Here is an 18,749-nt window from a genome sequence, read left to right as displayed (position 1 = left end):
GAGGCTCCTGCTCCTCCTGCGTAGTAAACACAGGAGCTCCCTGCCCGATCTCGTTACTGCCGTCATCTGTTTTCAAATGCACCATCCTCTGTTGGACGTGATGGAAACCTGTCAGCAGGCCTGCAACGAGCCGCTCCGGCCAACAGAGGGCAGTACTGACATGTGTCTTCACGTGAGGGCAAACGATCGGTACCCAGTGTTGCTGTATCATTAACTTTTAGTGGAATATTTCATAGCAGGATAAGCTAATGAATCGCTTAATTCGGTATATTTGTAATTACCTCCAGCTCCAGTTCTCTCTGGATGAAAGTCTTTTATTTTGCAGCCACATGTGGGAAATTAATCAGCCGCTCCGTGTAATGTGCTACAGTATCTTGCGATTATGATGCGCCTAATTCTCCTTAATGGTCCATTTAAAGCGGGTTGTGTCCCGTTCACTTGATCACAGTCAACTGAGGGTATTTTATTTTTTTTTACACCGCTGATGTATGAGGCGGAGATGCAGGCCTCCACTTAACTGTTTGATCAAGATGTTCAAGATTATAAAAACATTTAAGCATCTACAGAAACATGCAAAGGAACAGTTCACCCAGAAATCAGGCGTCATCCTCTCACCTTCATGCTGATGGAGAGTCAGTCAGCTGCGGCGCTGTTTGTCTGTGGAGCTCCAGGAATGATTTGTGGACCAGGAAACTTCACCTGACTGTCAGTCAGCGTGGAGGGAGGAGATAACGACAGGTGAACTGTTCCTTTAAGTGTGGCGCCTGTGCATTTAAAGGTGAATTAAAGTACAATTCTCTGAGTAACTGCTGAGTTGATGGACGTAACTGTCACTGCTGGAGTCATTTTTCGAGCATTTGGCCTTTCATGTCTGACTTCTGATGCTGTTCTGTCTTTTATGTGAGAATATTTTGAGTATTTTTAGATTAAAAACAAACAATTTCACGACCTGAGATTCTGAGGCTTTCAAATATTGTGGCCAAACTCAATTGGCAGATTTGGGAGTGTTTGTTTCTGCAAACCACAGATATGCTGAAACTTTATCTCATTCTCTGGGTTTAGACACGAAACCACTTGGTCAGGATCAAGAAAATACCTTCATTGGTGATCTGTGGCCACCAGGGCAGGTGTTTTACACCAAAACATGATACTTGCTTGGAAAATGTGACGACATCTCGTCAGAAAATCCTGCTGAAACACAGTCGTGACGCCACAAACGAGACTGAAAATGTCCTGAAGTCTCGTCTGAAATATCCAATTTTGTCGCCTCAGACACGACTGGAAAATGACTCCTCTTTGACTCCTCGCCTCAAGAATATATGTCAGGGAACATTTTTAAAAAATATACAAATGATGTGCAGGACCAATTAAAACGTAGCTGCGGGTTTTTCCACAGTGACGTCATCGCAGGTGGATTATTGGACTTGTTGGAGTTTAAAAGTTAAAAGTGGGGCCGGTGTGTTGGTAAACCGACACACAGGTATCAGTCTAATCCTGCTTGATAATACAAACACAGGGGGCTGCCGGGGATTAGCGCTAATAAGCCTCGTCTTGAGTCAGCACGCTGAGTTCGTGGGTCTGGCAGAAGGGTTTTAGGACTCGGATTCAAATGAACTGTGGACTTTGAGGTGCAGCGTGCACGCCCTCCGGTTAAAGCCACCAGAACTAAGATGCTCTAACAACTCCAACCCTTGCGGTTTTTTTCCAAGGCTGTGGATTAAACAGAAATACTTTTTGGCCAAATGAAGCCTCGCACAGAGCCTCGTTAACTCCCGAGCAAATATCAATAAAAAGCCGCGCGGCAACTCGTCTGCGGACGCTCACCCGTCTGCAGACAAATCACATTTCCTGTAACACACCGTTGATTTATCAACACGTGGAGCCCTTTTTTTCTGTACAGGTGACCTTGGGAAACTAATTAATCTGCTTTGCATATTTACAGCTTTTTGTTGAGTAATCCCAGAGGGGGGAAAGGCACCCAAACAACTGTAGCATAGAGGCTCTTTCAGCCGTGGAAATACAGAGAAGATCTGTAATTTTCAGTTTCTCTTTCAGCCACCAAACAACCTCTAACAGGAAGAACACCTCACTGACACTGTTCACTGTCACTGCTCCCTCATTTAGTTTGTACTTTGGAGGTGTTTCCACTTTATTTTAACTTGCAAACACCTACTTTTCTTCACATTCACTATCTTCGATGATCTCTTTCCTCTGGAGCAGTGATCAGACCAACAGCAGCTATGTCTCCACAGTGAATTAAAGTGTAATAACAGCCCTAATCATGTTGTTTGATAATCAGTACATCATATTAGAAACAGAACGTGTAGATCTGCTCCTGGATTTGCCTGAGTGAATGATTTATTTATTTATTTTTTCCATTTCAGGGGAGGAAAGTGGAGGCCTGCTTTCACCGCATGCATTTCCTCGCTCTGATGATCACAACATCCATCTGTGCTAATATACACGGGCCCGTCTGGTCCATTCACCACACACTGGAACGAAAATGGAGCTCATAATAATACGTGCCGTCAGCAGTTAGAGGACAGGTATCTGCGAGTGATGCTGACCCTCCCGATGACGTCAATGGCCTCCGCTGCACCGCCCCTGCTGTGGCGTGTCGGAGACGGAGAGAGGCGGGCGGCGCTAATAGATGCTGTGGGAAAGGAAGAGATGTAGATCGGTGTAAACAGATCAATAGCTGAGCCACATCTCATTCCTGACAGTTTTCACAGTCTGATAATTGGGACGAAGAACAAAGTGCGGCCTCGCTCCTGTTGATCTCACGGTTCACGGTCTCTTCAAGGTGTGGGGGGGAGGGGGAGGATGCTGACGGAGTGAAACTGGCCAGTGGACACGCAGGTGAGATGTTTATACTCCAAACTGAACCGGACCCAAGCTGAGACTGAGACCCGTGAAGAACTGACACAGATACCAAACAGATCCACTCAGGCATCACACATCATTTTCAACCAGGACTCAGTGATAGTGAAAGAATGCGACCCAACCCATCAAATATAAGGTGGATCCTGGACCTGTGCAGGTCCTGGGTTGGGCCTCTGGGTCCTCAGGTGGACCTGTGAAGACCTCATCCATTTATCATCCCGAAACACAGATACTGGCACGTTCAGGCACAGAGAGAACACATACCGGAGCAGCTTTTTTATCCAAATTAAAGGAAAAAACACGTCTGTTTGTAGATTTTGAGACTTGATAAATAAATCCTCTCTGTGGTTGGAAAAAATCTAGTCGGCCGTTACAGTGAAACGATTCCTTCGCCTAACTTCTTCTTTTCTTCTGCTGCAGCTTCTCGAGCATGTAGACGCTCTGAATAAATCATGACCTGCAGCTTCCAACATGTCAACAGAAGTGATGCACAGACAAACAGGCCGTGAGTCTGGTGAGTAGATCCCTCTGCAGCACACAACGACAGTCGTGTCTGTGAGCGCTTCGGGTTAAACTCAAACGTAAGCCATATAATTGCCTGGATAATTTGTTGTTTTGTCGTTAGCGAAAAACAATATTGACCTTGAAGTTGAAAAAGGAGCCTCATATAAAAAACAATACTGAAACAAAAAGCCGGAAAAGTCACGTGAGATCTCTCGTTGTTGCAGTAGTTCCACCTTAACTGTCCTCCAGGTTACGTCACGTTCTGAGGTCGACTCTTCTCCACTGGCAGGACGGCGAGTGGAACAAGCTACTGCTAACATGAGCTGTTCAAAACCTTTCTTTTTTAGTAACTCTGTGTACACAAACAATGTTGTCAGTGCTCATGTTCATGTGTAGAGACCCTGGTGATGCTACCAGCAAAGTTTCATGTTGTGTCGAGTCTTCTTACTGTTTTAAAAATAGAGATTTTGATGCTATCGTAAAAGTGCCCGCAGCACTCACACTGAAAATGAGTTTGAGACGAAAACGAAACTACGGTAAATCTTAAAAGTGCCTCTTTCGTTGTAATTATGCTTTTACACGAAGGTTTGAAAAAGCCTAGGTTGCATTTTGGCAAGATCTTCGTTTTATGTGAAATCACTATCCAGCGACCTCATTACATGAGTTTTTAGAAAACTATTTCTAGAAAAGAAAGGTGAATTGTGTAAAAACTCAGAGCCTCTAAGGTGCAAAAACTCCCGATGCAGCTTCACCAACTCTCACAATCAAATATCAACAGAGTACTTCAGCGTTTTCTTTCATATTTGACCCTCTGGATTCTGGTAAAACCGTGAAAAAGAAGCTTCAGAGAATATCTTTGTATTCAGCCCTCCAAAAAACAGAACTGAGGAATTGAGGATTTGAGGACAGTCACTTCAAACAGCCTCTTAAAAGGTAAAAGACGGGTACGTGGCCTGGAGGTGTCTGCGTCAACACGGTGCTTCAGGTGAGAAATCAACCAGAAGACTGAGAAGTGTCGGCGGGTGAGACCACACACGAGGCCGGAGGACGACACTCAAAGGGTGATTTTCACACTCCAACTGAATAATTCGATGATTTCTCTAAAATGTTTTCTCACAGTGAGTCTGCGATGAGTCACGTATTTGAAAAAGAAAGCGGCTGCTGTGGAGACACAAACACAGCTGAGAGGAAAAACACGTGTAGTTTCATCTGCTGAGCGGGAACCGAACACCTTTCTGTTATTTTATTTTTTTTTTTTTTTGTTTTATGATGTTGGCCGGATTGATTTCTAACACACAGCTCGGCGGATGATAAAATACTCTGAAAAATAACACGTCTCTGTTCAGGCTTTCATTGCTGAACTCGTACAGCTTTCATCAAAGAGCATCACAAGTGTTTCTTTTTTTTTTTTCTGTACGGAAGAAGACCAGCAGCGAGCGTGGTATAAAAAAAGTCTTGTTATATGCACTTACCATAGATTCCTGCACAGAAGTATATAAAAGCCGTGTGGAGTGATGTGCACTCAAGGTTGAATTTCTTTAATAAGAGCTGCGTGAAAGAGTTTCTGCGGTGCTTCTGTTAAAATATGCAGCCTGAACAATGTTTTAAGAGATCACGAGTGGGGGTGCAGATTATGTTGTTGCTCTGTGAGAGAGTTTAAAACACACACGTATACTGTAAGATAGAAGACTCCCACTTGATGTACAGGTGTGAGTGTGATCTGCATTAAGGTAACACTCAGGACGAAGTGTGTTTTGCCTCTTGTCATTGACTGAAGTGACACGGCAGCGATCGAAACTAAGGTATGATAATTTTTTTCTTCATTTTTCACTCGACCTGTAGTTCACAAACTGTCAGAAAACAAGAGTTACATTATTTGAATGCCATTAATTTAATGATCAGCACGGATAACGTAAACCAAGAACTTCAAAAAAAAAAAATGTTGTTTCCTCCTTCCCTTCAGTCTTTGCTGTTGCGGACAACAGGAGATTAAGAAATTATCTCTGTAGCGCTGTGACAAAGGGTTCGGGGGGGTTAGACGACACAATTCCTCGCCGCCTTCCCTTCTTGATCGCAGCGCAACCCAATCGCCAGAAAACATTTCTGCAAAGCCACCGATAACTTCAAACTGAGCGTTTCTTGAGGCCGAATTTCCTTTCTCCTCTCTTGTCACAACGCTGCGGCACAAAAACCTCTCGGTTAGTTGCAGCTGGAGGTTCTCCAACATCCCGTAAAACAAAAAACAAAACCTGTTTTGGTCTCTAGAAAAGTCTCCAGGTGTCCTTAAAAATATCCACTGGTGTGACTCAAACTGCAGTCGGCAGTGTGCCACCACCATCTCCTCCGTCAGCTGATGTGATATGACACGTTTGGTACAAATGTCAACCTTGGACGTATCTTGCAGAAACGTTACCTGCTGCATCCTGCAGACTGGACGGCACGGTGAGGCCGAGCAACCGCGGTGACTCAGCGGTGCACTTTTATTCTACTCTCTTGCCTCTAAACTCTCCAATCAGTCAATGTGCTTACTTAATTAACTCCAGCAAAAACAAAAAAAAAACAAAACACCACCAACAACCCTGTAATAATAACTGTTAGGTGATGTACGCTTGGCTGCCTCTGCGCCGTTAAAGGAGCACTCAGAGGAGAAAGATCTTCATGGTCTGATTTTTCGAACAAACTCTCTTTGTTTTCACGACTCAGTGAACAAGCTGACCTTAAAGGACAGCTTGTTTACTTTGTTTGTATGTGGCGGACCCTGCCACCACTCCAGCTTCAGTGTTCTGACCTTGTTGTCCAGCTTTGTTTATTCTTGCTGATTCACAGAGTAGAAAAAAAATAAATATATCAACTTAAAACCCAGATATTTTCTCTCCGGAGCCGGTGGAGACCAAAATCAGAGCTAAAAGATGGAGAATATCTGACGCGATGGACACGAACACGCATCCGAATCGACGTTATTGTTGCTCTGCTTTAAAAAAATGAGCTCGTCATCAACTAATAAAGATGTAAACACATCAGCGTTGTGGTCATAACTTGTCTCTGCTGCCCCCAAGTGGCCCAAAATCTGTTACTGCAAGCTAATCTGATCCTGTATCAGTTTATAAATGATGTATATTCCTGTTTCTTTTGTCTCATTTCTAACAACCTATAAATAAATAAATAAATAAAAGGTCAACAAGGCATCGCTTCTTTTTCCCAGGAGGAATCATTATGCCTGTTATATCTGAGAAAACGTGTATTTTCCGATTAAAATCATTTTTTTTCTAAGGAGCAGGACATTATGTGATTTACATTTCAATGCTGTTTTAGTTCAGCCTGAGGTTGAGGGTAGTTACAGGGATCAGCTGCTGTGTGATGGCCTGACAAAGTGAAGATGAAGGAAAACAAGCACCGCCTGCATCAAGTCGAACATCATCAGGAGAAAAATCCAAGGACGACGCTGTCGCAGGTTATTGATTGAGTGCTGACCTCTGTGGGCTTTCAGGAGATGTCGAGGAATCCACCGATCGCCGCCTTAAAGACGATTTCTCCGGTATTTATAGACGCTACCTGGATGTTGCGTATCAGAAATGAAAGAGAATCGCAGCAGACAGGTGAAGCAGCGCTATGAGCATCATATTTTCAAGGTGTCATCTAAGATCACGTCAGTTTTTTGTTTTTTTTTTAATGGTGTGAAAGCCCATTTTCTTCGAGCGAGGAGGGGATAATGTTTATTTTCAGTTTTTCTGCAGGTGATGACCATCGCGCATCGAAGGAACTCTGGTATTTCACACCAGATTTGGAGATTACAAAAGAGACATAAAAAAAAATAAAATACTCAGGAACTCTCAGAAACCCTCTCAGAGCGCCATCTTCCTCCGTATGATCCTTTTAGAAGCAATAAAACTCTAATGATGTCAGCGGCGAGAAGGAGTCGGGAGCTTTTCAGGGTCGAGGTTACAAACCAGCTAAAGCAATATACAGCAAGTTATGACTCTGCTTCACAAGACAGACTCTGACATCTAATTTCAGATATCAAGAGGGCCTGGCTTCCTGAACCATGGGAAATAAGTGCAGTCTAGCCGGGGTCAAAGGGATAAAGGGAGTTCGGCCTGTCCGCATATATACAGCTGAGATCTCACAGTCGGTGCTCCATGATGCCGAGGTTTCGAGGCCGCGTGGCGTTCGGTGCAGCCCGACTCTGCCGAGATCACAGGTCAAGGCTTAGACATGTCTCACCTTTGATGGAGAAACCCTCCGGTCGATTTAATTTCTCAGCTGTGGCTGGAGTTCCTTTTGAAATGCTAATTCCCCCCAGAGCAGCAGGGGACCGATCAATGATATCGATCCCCATCAGGAGTAAGGAGGAGAGCCTGCGGTCATATGGATGAGTATTTTACATCCTCCCCTTTTTCTCTCCTCGCAGTCCTCCATATTTTGTGCGTGTCCTGAGCGCCGGGGCTAATGCTCAGTGACACTTTGATGGTCGAGGCCGTACAGATGTTCGGGGCTAATCAAGATAAATGTGGAGTCTTTTGTTGCCGGCTATAAAGTCGATAAGGTGGTCCTACTGAGCTACCTGGAGAAACTCCCTGCGGAGCGCAGACGCCTCGCAGACTTTAGATTACTCAGAGGAAACAGTTCAGGAGTCGCGCAACAAGCAGCAATTTGCAAGTTTTCCTTCCGCTGTAGTCTGATTCTGCAGCTTCAGCTGAGGGCGACTTGTGCAGAGAGTTCAGGATGTGAAGCAGCAACAGTAACGCGTGAATGTTTTCTGTATCACAACACAAATATTCTACAAATCCACAACTCCATTTGTCTTTTAATTGGACTGGATAAAATGTTTGTACATTTCTTTTCCAGCTATACGACTGTTTCCTTCCAGACAGGAAGTCTGAGCGGCATAGCCCATCATGTCAACTTTCAAAATAAAACACTGTGTGCTGACTCGATATCTGCAGCACAACAAAGTCAGAAAGTCATTAGACTTTTGAATCTAGATTTACAAATATCAACAAATCGGCGGTTTTATGCCCTGATAACTGTCATCTATATTTTCTGATGGAGTGGAGTCTGTAGTGTAGTAGTTTCACAATAATGGCTCTAAAATTGTGAGATTCTGACATTTCAGTCTACGATAATCTAAAGCCGACAATGAACATTCGAGAGCTGTCGAGACATTTTGTCCACAACCTTTTTCCTCGACCAACGTTTAAGGCAAAAAATCTTCTCACATAAATATATTAAATGCATCCCCTCTAATGTGACGGGCATTAATACATAGAACTGACAGTCAACCCACTGTGAAATATAATGGAGATTTATATTTTAATGTGAGTGCAGCAGGATAAAAAGAGGTAACGCAGATTTACAGTCAGCCGCGTTTGTGATGATGATCGCATTCGGTTCAGGACTCAAAAGGACTCGACGCATCGACACCGTGAATATCTCTCTCCGGTTTGTCTGAACGTTTCTCTGCACAGCAAGCGATGGAAATATAACAACCAAATCAGCCAAACGGCATAAAAAGCGATTCATACCTTCCTCAGACTGACACATTAATGGAGCGAGTCGAACAGGTGGTCTAACTTCATCTAACGCCGAGCCGTCTCCACACCGAGCCACAAATTAATCAAATGAAGGCGTGAGAGGCCGGAGCGGCGCGTCACGCTGATTGTTTGTGAGAGCAGTTCCCCCGCGGTCGCACCGACAAATGGTGATTTCACGTCCAGGTTTTAATGTGATCTCTGACACGTGAGATGATAAACAGCAACATTATATTCACAGAGAAAACTGAGAGCACACACATGAAGGAAACAGGTTATAAAGACTGTTTGTATGGTGATAAGATGCTTTAAAAACTGAACCAGGATTTGAAGGACGTTGTAGTTGAAGACTGCAGAGGTCATGTTACAGTTTACAGCTTCTGTTCGCCGGCTACAGTTTTAATAAGTCTGTTCACTCCGCTGACAAAATATACAGAAGTATCTGCTGCCGTACCGCCAGACTACAGAGCAGCTTCATCCCTCAAAAGGTTGAGAGACTCCTGAACTGCTGAGGATTTAAATGGGGCATCCTGATGCCCCGTTGGAAAACTGAAGAAGAAGAAATGCGTCATCACATCCAGGAAGTCCCCCAGATTTTGAAGCTGATCAAACAGGAACGTAACACAACACAAACACGATGATTCAAACGTGGAGACTATGACGACGAAACCTGGATAAATGTTCAAAATAATAATAACCAACAGAATAAAGATCACACACATTCACTAAAAGAAGACAATGAAAATAAAACTTTAAAATGTATGTCATGTGCGGAAACTATCTTAAAATATTGCATTTTCCACTGATATGAAAGAAATAGGATGATAGAAAATTACAGGGGTGGAGAAAGATCATGTTTTGGTTTAAAATACCTGGTTTTGTTGCCAGAAACGGGGCTCGAAATGTCCCGACGTCTCATCAAAAACATGCAATTTTCTGTCACAAACAAGACTGAAATTGTCCTGATGTCTCATCTGACATATTCGATTTTGTTGCCACGAATGCGGTTAGAAATGTTCTGAAGTCTTGTCATAACTATCCTAATTTATTGCAACAAACACGGCTGTATACATCCCAACATCTCATCCAAAATATCCAATTCGGTTCCCATGAATATGGCTGTAAAATGTCCCGATCTCTTTTTAAAAGTATTTGGTGGTTTCATATTTACAAATGTTTAAAGAAAGTCTCAATCAGCGGTCTCTGGCTCGGCAGACGCACATCCTACGTGCATCCTCTCCACCTCCTGACGTAGTGATATAATATGCACAAAGCTTTGCAGAACATAAAACTCCGACATTTATTCTGCCGACTGTCAAGCTGTTCGGTTTCTCGCTGTGGTCTTTGTGGACGATGGACGTCTGACTTCCTCTCTGCCGTTTGAGCTTTAAAGATTTCATTCAGCGCTTCTCCGACAAGCGAGCGCAGGAACAACCGACTCCCTCGGATTTACGTCGATACGATTGAGTTTTTTCTCCTCCGTTCTCATCTGCCTTTCCAGACAGCCATTGATTTCTTTTACTTGCTTCATTTCAAAAGAGGAGCTGTGGTATAATTACAGCAGCCCCTCGCTGTCAGAACATTCACAGTCAAACATTTTTCATCCTGCAGAAACAGTTTGCTTGTCTGAAAATCTTCACTCGTGCAAAAGTTAAACACTCAAACTGTATATCTGATTGCGTCCGTCGCCTCCTCTCTGCACGCCCGTGTTCTGTAATCGACTCGAACATTGTCAGTATCAACACGTTCTTGGCAGCTTTATTTTTCTTACACTCATAGTTCATTATAAAGCGGATGTTTGCTGAAAGACTAACCACCCTGAATTATTCATGAGTGTACTCTTTTTCTCCCCGAATCTGTTTTTGTTTGCTCCAAACTGTCACGCCGCATTTAATTATTCGGCAGCCTCTCCACGCTCGCAGAGGAAACACAAAGAGGTTTGACCTTAACGGGGCAATCTTTCTGCCACTTTAGATCAAAACATTTATGAGCTTCTTTATTTTTATTTTTTTTCTTCGGCCAATTCCTTCGCAGTGTGTTCGCAGGACACTTGAAATGCCAGATAAAGAGAGGCTGCTCATTTTCTCTGCCTCTGCAGTGCACACCAGTTAAGGTCAACAGTCTTTTTTTATCAGGTTCACCGAGAGCCGGCGCATAAATCCAAAGAGAGACACGCATTTAAGAATCTCTTGATGTTATTTCTTTTGTCTACACGTACGTGCAAATCAATACATGTGAACTGTGAATGAGAGTGAAGACTCAAACTGGACCGTGGGCAGTGAAGATAGTGCAGCCGAGCGATGCAGCGTCCATCGTTACTCTCCGGTGATATAAGAGTCGACTGACAACGACCGTGAAGGATGAAGCCACGAGAAGTGAAACTCGAGAACAACGAGGAGTGAACAAACTTTTCCAAAGGTGGGAAAATGAACTGGTGCTGCAATCTCTTGTGATAATGGCATCAGTGCTGGGATCGTCTCTGTCGTGTCTGTTTCATCTGCACTTCGTATTCCAGCCAACAAATACAGACTGATTCCTGCATCACAAAATATTAGTTATTTGTGTAGTTTAAGCAGCTAAAAGGACATTTTTTGTGTTGATTCTGGCGCCCCCTGTGGACAAAAGCGGTATGAACTGGTTTAACATTTACTCCAGGACAATCGTTTCTTTCATTAATCTGTTCAGTCTTTAAAGGTATGAAAGCATATCAAGCTATCAATCTATTATTGTGTCCACCATCTGGAAAGTAAGAAAGAATTTCCAAATATGAAACCATCTTTTAGAGCCAAAATTAAATTGTTCTTGGATTAAAAAAGTAAAGTTTACACCCCATAATTGGACTCTTGCTCTTGAATCTTGCTTCTTTTTTTAGCCAAAAGACTTCTGCCTCACTGGATCCTGACGACAAAGTCACAGAAGTTAGTTGACACCAGGTATCTTGTGCAGCGCCGGGTGAAATTAGCAACTCTCTGATTTGGCAAATCACAGAAGGGAATTTGTTTTAATTAGGTTAGCAGTTAACCTGTTTTTTTCAAATGTGGCACGTTTCATTTAGCAAATTATGAAGTTCAGCTCCTCTCCAAGATGATTAAGATCTTTTTGTTTAGATCCTAAAATTCAGATGATTTGAAGCAGTGGTGTGAATTCTGCGTCATATTCTCACATACAAGCATCAAGACGAACTTTAAAAAATCTCCATCGAGCCTATTTGCATATCAGTTAACTTGACACGGCTTCAATTCCAGGGAACTTTACAACCTGTGAAGCCTCTGAGCCGCCATTAAAAAAGAGAAGTTGCACAAAAAGTCTGAGATTAAAACAAACATTTAATGTAATTCGTCACAGCAAGAGTTGTTTGCTATTCAGCTCCAGTGTTGGAGTCTGGCCCGCTTCCAGCACAGATACAGAACCGCAGCGCCGATCCGTCCTGCCAAGTCAGGCGCCAGCAAAACACAGCAAAACAGCTACTTTACTCTTTTACTCGGGGAAACAAACTGCACCAGAAGAAATGAACTATCAGGACACAAGCGTGGGCCTGAGGCCAGACACTGAGCTCTACCTCACAAGAGATAAAAAATAAACATTCTTATTCATTTATGAGCTCAGATTTAAAGCAGGAAAGTGGGAACGTGTCGCGTCAGTGAGCAGAAAACACAGTGAAAGTCATTTCTTAAATTTTATCTCTACATCCTCACATTTTCAAAACAGGCTCGTCTCTTTAGTTTGATGCCTTTGAGGGGAATTATGGATTAATCTTATTTGGCGTCATCGCGCGCCGCCTTCTCCAACATCACAGGACCGATTTCAGATGAAACCAAGCCGTAAGAAGCCGTAAACAGACAGAGAGGGAGGCTGGAATGAGGAGAAAAGGCGTGTTAGTGTCTCGTATCTGCAGAGAGTTTCTGATTTTCTCTCTTTGTTGCTGCTCGGGACGCTTTACCAACCCAACATGTGTCTATTTGACGTCCTGGGAATGAGACTCAACAATCAGCTGTCTCTGTGGTGCGTTCAGGAACAGCTGGGACAAAATCCTACCTTTAACTTTAATAGTCTTTGAATTCTATTAATATGACGTGAGCTTCAAGTAGCTTTGACCACAAATGTCCTTCAGAATGAGACTTTTTACTCCATGTCAGAGCCTGAAGTCGGATCAGTACTTTCTGCCTGACTGAAGAGTATTTGTACTCGTGCCGCCTCTGCACAGCTGCTGTTCATTAGTATCCAGCTAGTCCCTCATTAGATCCTACACGTACATTTATTCTGGTTTCAGAATCAAACCTGTGCGCTGTCGGTACCAATCAGTGTGAGTCGTTCTCACTCCTCCCCGCCAGATTTTATCCTAAAAAGTAGGCTGCACACCAACGTCGACACAAAGTGCAGCTTTTCCTTTAGGCTCAAGGAAAATAAATCAGAGCGCTGTAGGTTTCCCTCCTGTAGAAATCAAGGTCATACAGTGTCTTTAAAATCTGGGACGGTTCGCCTCATGGGACGAGCTGTTCATCTACCTCGTATTACCAGGGCGGCAGAGCGACCGGGCACTTTCGGAGCTGCACCACAAAATGTGCGCTGAAGAGCTGAAGAGGTTTATTGTAAACTGTAACTTCCCCTCAGAACAAGCTGATCTCCTGAAACTCCCCTCAAATCCTCTGTGAACTTTGTGAAGAGCCAAATCTGCTGGAGGCCTCTCCAAACTGTTTACTGCCGAGAAAAATTTATGGAGCACGGTGGGTATTTTCTTTTTTTCTCTTTGTGTGCTTACTTTGTGCCCCTCAGAGTAAATCCCTCAGCGAGACTTCAGCCTAGTTGCCCACATTAAATATCTGCCTGGAAGTGGTCGGCTCGCGCTGGAATGAAACTTTAAACCAAGTAGAAAAGTGAGTTTCCCTCCCCCGCCCTCGCTGCTAAACATCCTGAAAGTGTTCAGGCTGTTATGTCTTTTAAACCCCTCACTTATACAAAAAACAATCGGAAATCGAGTGTGAACAGAGATCACTGACACAAATGAGCACATCTCCAAACACACCCAGTAAACAAGCGGCGGTCTCTGCTGGGCGCTCCCTCCCTCCGTCAGATAGCTCTCAGCAGGATACAGTCAGATCAGCGGCATCTTGTTCAACATCCCCGTCTCATCATGTTCAACCAGTCGGAAGCCTCTCCACCTCACCTCAGAGGAATCGGGAGGCCCCGCATGATACTGCTGTGTCGCCGCCGCGAACCAGACTCACAGATAATGTGTGCTCTTACTGGAGCGCCACGAGGCATTTTACATTTCTGCAAACCACTGATCGGTCCGTGTTAGCAGGTGGAGGCAGGTAAGTGCTGTGAAGGCACAAAACTGCATTTCACCATTCGTATGGGTGAAACCGCTGGGCAGTGGCGGTCTCAGGATGTTTGAGGGTCCCTCCATCATGTTTTGTTCTACCATAGAGGCATCGAAAGGTGGCACTTCCACCCTGGTTTTCCACCCACTGGGGTCCCAAAATATGATATTTTTCCAGCCTTACAGGTCAAACTGAGTGTTAGAAATAATGTGTTAAAATAAAAAAAGAACTGTAAACTAACCATTACGTTGGGGACACACCAACTTTCCACTGGTGCTCGGCTACATCTTGAACTACAACAAATCAGTGTTAAAACTGACAGGAGGGGAGCTAAGTTAGCTGTTAGCATTTGGTGAGGGGGAAGACCTGCCGTGTGTTGATGGGTTAATGGAGCTTACAGCTAACAGAGCTAATGACGAAAAAAGTTAGTGAAGCCCTGTGGAATCTGGAAACTGAACTTTGTACTGAAATAGTTGGCTGCTGAAACCAAAACAATGAATTCAGAGAGCTAAAAAGCTGCAGATGTGTTGTTTAAACCTTCATTTGAGAGCATTATTTTAACTGGAGAAGTTGCTGTTTTGCCTCAGCGGGAGGTAAAAATTCCACGTTGACATTTTAGTGCTCACTCCACCTGTGAGGGGAGTTCAACCTTTCACCGACAGGTCAGCTCAACATGGAGCTCTTGTAGTGGCTGCAAATAAACCGAGAGCACTTTGACGAACCCCCGAGCTCTTTCATCGAGGTGTGAAAGGTGTTTTCTCACATTATTCCTCATATTTTTTTATATATATTTTTCTGCTGGCATTCGATCAAATGGACCTATGAGCCGAGTCTCAGACTCTGGAGAGGGTCTGATCTCTGGTGCGCTGCACATTGATCCGCTCTGTGGCCTCAACCCGTCTGAAGCTTCATGGCTTAAAGTCCAGACTGGAGGAAAAAAAAAAAAAAAAAAGACTGAAAGTGACATTGAAGCAGAGGATGAAAACTTCAAGGTGAAGAGAGGAAGGAAGGAGGCAGAGTGTGGAGAATTTAACAAACCACTGCCATTGTTATCTGCGCAGCAGATGGAGACTGAATTGTGTGTATGTTTTGTGATTAATGAAGGTGCTTGTCAATAAGACGATGCAGGCGGGATATTAATTCATCAGTCTGGCAGGAGGCTCTGACTATAATTGAGGAATGTTTCTCTCTGGATGTGGAGCACATAGAAATAAGACTTTTTTATAGCTGGGAGTTGTTTTCAAGGCCGTAACGTGTAGAACATACTATTCACACCGGTCGATATCTGGGCCTGAGTGACATTCATCAGCCTCTGCTGATTAGAAAATGTTAGAAGTTTGCAGTTGATTCATGGCAACAGAATTGGATATTTCTTGACAACACATCAGGACCTTTCCAGCCCTGTTAGTGGCAACAAAACCAGAAATTTCTGACCAGACATCGAGACTTTAAGAGACGTGACTGTGGCAACAAAATCTAATATTTTGGACGAGATATGGGGACATTTTCCAATCATGTTTGTGGAGACACAATCTGATTTTTTTATTTTTTTTTTAAATGAAATGTCAGGGCATTTTTAAGCTGTTTCTGTCAACAAAATCAGACATGTTTAGTGAGATGTTGCAACATTTTCAGCAGAGTTTGTAGAAACAAAACAGGACATTTGTGGAGAAAAATCAAGACATTTTTGGACAAGATGTCGGGACATTTTCCAGTCATGTTTGTGGGGACAAAATCAGATTTTCTTTATGAGATCTCAACACATTTTAAGCCCTGTTAGTGGTAACAAAATCAGGACATGTTTGGTAAGATGTGGGGACATTTTCCAGCCATGTTTGTGGAGACAGAATCAGATTTTTCCAGCTGTGTTGGTGGCAACAAAACCAAATGTTTCTGACCAGACATCGAGACATTGACAGCTGTGATTGCGGCAACAAAATCTAATATTTTGGACAAGATGTCGGGACATTTTCCAGTTGTCATCATGACAACAAAATCAGAATTTTTCCAAAATGAGAAGTCAAGACATTTTCCAGCTGTTTGTGGCGACAAATCCAGACATTTTGATGAGAGGTCAGGACATTTTCACGCACGTTTCTGGCAACAAAATCAGACATTTCCAGAGTTCATGGTGTTCAATGTTTATTGTGCCTAAACCTAACCAGACTATAAACACAGTATTATCACAAATAAAATACAAAATCTAACCTGAAAAAGTTACAGACACACATCTAGCTTGTGGAAACCTACACTGCCTACATTCATCCTGGTGATCGGGTTGAATTGTTTTCATTTTCTCGGCTCTAACGACACCAGTTTAACTCAGTGTTCTTTGTTTCTCAGCTCATTGCCACAATTAAAGATTTGAATATATATCAAACGGAGACATTTGGGCGAATACAACAATAAAAGCATCATGTAGGCTGTGATTTGTTGTAGAACTCTGCAGCTGCCGTGGTAAACATAATGCTTCCTTCGAATGCAGTTTACCGTGATGAGGATATTTCCGCGATATTTGAGGAGGGATTTAATAATAACTCCCATAATTGTTGTGATTACGTTTATGATGCAATAATCATCATCATTCTCCGGTCCTTGTGCAGGATGCTTTGTGTGGCTCACCGGACCTTTTAAATCGTTGGCTGGGAAAAAAAAAAAACTGTGCGAAGTGATGAGGCCTGAGCACATTCAGCGTATACGGCCGATTATCATGGTGCCAAGCCTCATTAGGAAATTACTCAAATCACATCCAAGTTATGGATTATTACCTGCAGGTAGCCACTTCATAATAATTCACATCTTAATTTGTCGAGGGTTATAAAAACAGGAGAGAGCTCAGTGTTTATGTGAAGACACGGCTCAGAGATGGGCCACTTTAATGTGAATAAATACACGTAATGTTTTCTTATCTTGACTGTTGATGCAAGTACAATATAGACGTTTGAATAAATGTAGATAACATGTTGTTATTTCTGGAAATGTCTCTAAAATAATCCTGAAACACCCATCCTACTCCAGCCCAAAGTAAGTTTGAAGCTGTTGTTGCACCAGTTTATTACCTGTACCTGCTTCTGTCATTGATCTTTTGAGTTTGAGTGAATTGAATTATTACTAATTAACTGCCGATGTTAAGTCAGAAAACACAATCTGTCCACATCTAAGGAATGTTAAAATACCCCTGCTTTAGACTGAAAAATCATTATAGTTCTTTATTTTCTTATTTACACTGATTTTGTGCTTATTAAATAGTAAGGAATAAGTGCTTAGGTGAGTCAAGTGTCTATAAGACAACTATTTGGCCATTGTAGGCTCTAGGATGGGCATAGTAGCTCAGATAAAATCATAAAAAAGCATTCACAATTACATTTTGTGTCACCATTTAATCACTGAATGCTGTGTTTTGGACTCACTTAAATGCATCTAGTGGACATTTGGGTGTTTCAGTCGTGCATCAAACTCCACCAAAACTTCATACATGCTAGTTTGTTTGCTTGTTTGTTTGTTGATTGAACTTTTCCAACAATGCATTGTGTGACTTTACCCTTAAATTTATTTGTTGTACTCTGACTCGAGCCTGTAGGTGTTTAATCCATTTTTTTCTGGGATTTACTCAAAACTCTGCACTTTATATAAAGCAAATAAACTCTTTGAAGAACATGAGGTGTATCATGTTGGTGTATTTTACAGTTTAACTGATGGTTAATGCTTGAAAATAACTAGTTTGTGTCATGTGTTTACATGTTCGCTGTCACAAACGCGCTACACATAAAGGTGGATTGAAGTTTTTCAGATGCAGCTTCTCAATCCGAGATCCAAGAAGTTTGTGGGGAAGTTCTTGTCACCCCAGCAAAGTCTGATTCCCCCGGCGGGTGATCACAGCGAACAGCGGGGCGCTTCGAGCCTTGTCGGCGCCTTGATTTCTCAGTGTCAAGAGAAAAATATCAAAGTGCAACGTCTGATTTATTCAAGAGAAATGGTAAAGACGTGTCCTTTACCAGTGATGAAGAAACTCTATGATGACCACACAGGATCAGCAGAAACACGCTGATGCATAATGTTTTGAAGGTCTTTTCATTTCAAACTCAAAGAAATCCCCCCCCCCCCAAAAAACAAAAAAAACCAAACATACATTCAGATTGTCTACTGCGTCTGTTCTGCAAACGCAAATCGATTTCTTCCTCTTTAGGCTGTAGTTACACAATTTCCCTCTTCTTAAAATCTTTCTGTTCTTCCTCAATCAACAGCTTTCCATTCCACTGCAGAAACAACACTCGGGGGCCGTCTCAGAGACAGCTCTGCTATTGACTGCTCTCATTTAAGCAGTGGTGAAGCAGTATGTCAGAGGGATCGATACCGGCCGCCTATGAGAACGACGTACGTGTGTGTGCGGTGCAATGAGAACTGCCTCGGCCTATTAGCTGCATTCATCATCACGCTCCCATGGTGGTACGGTCACCGGTGAATGCCACGGTGTTTACACACTCGGGCTCCTTAAGCACCCGGCTCTATTAAC

General features: G+C 43.0%; 1 protein-coding gene across 1 annotated transcript in view; it reads right to left on the bottom strand.

The window, feature by feature from the left end:
• Window positions 1–18,749, bottom strand: part of LOC119013722 (phosphoinositide-interacting protein-like) — a 28,709-nt gene that overhangs the window by 4,208 nt on the left and 5,752 nt on the right. The gene's annotated exons all lie outside the window — the stretch shown is intronic.

Source organism: Acanthopagrus latus, chromosome 23, assembly GCF_904848185.1.
Source record: "Acanthopagrus latus isolate v.2019 chromosome 23, fAcaLat1.1, whole genome shotgun sequence".
NCBI classification, from domain to species: Eukaryota; Metazoa; Chordata; class Actinopteri; order Spariformes; family Sparidae; genus Acanthopagrus; species Acanthopagrus latus.
The sequence above is the reverse complement of the archived record's forward strand: the minus strand, read 5'-3'. Positions and strand labels throughout refer to the sequence as shown.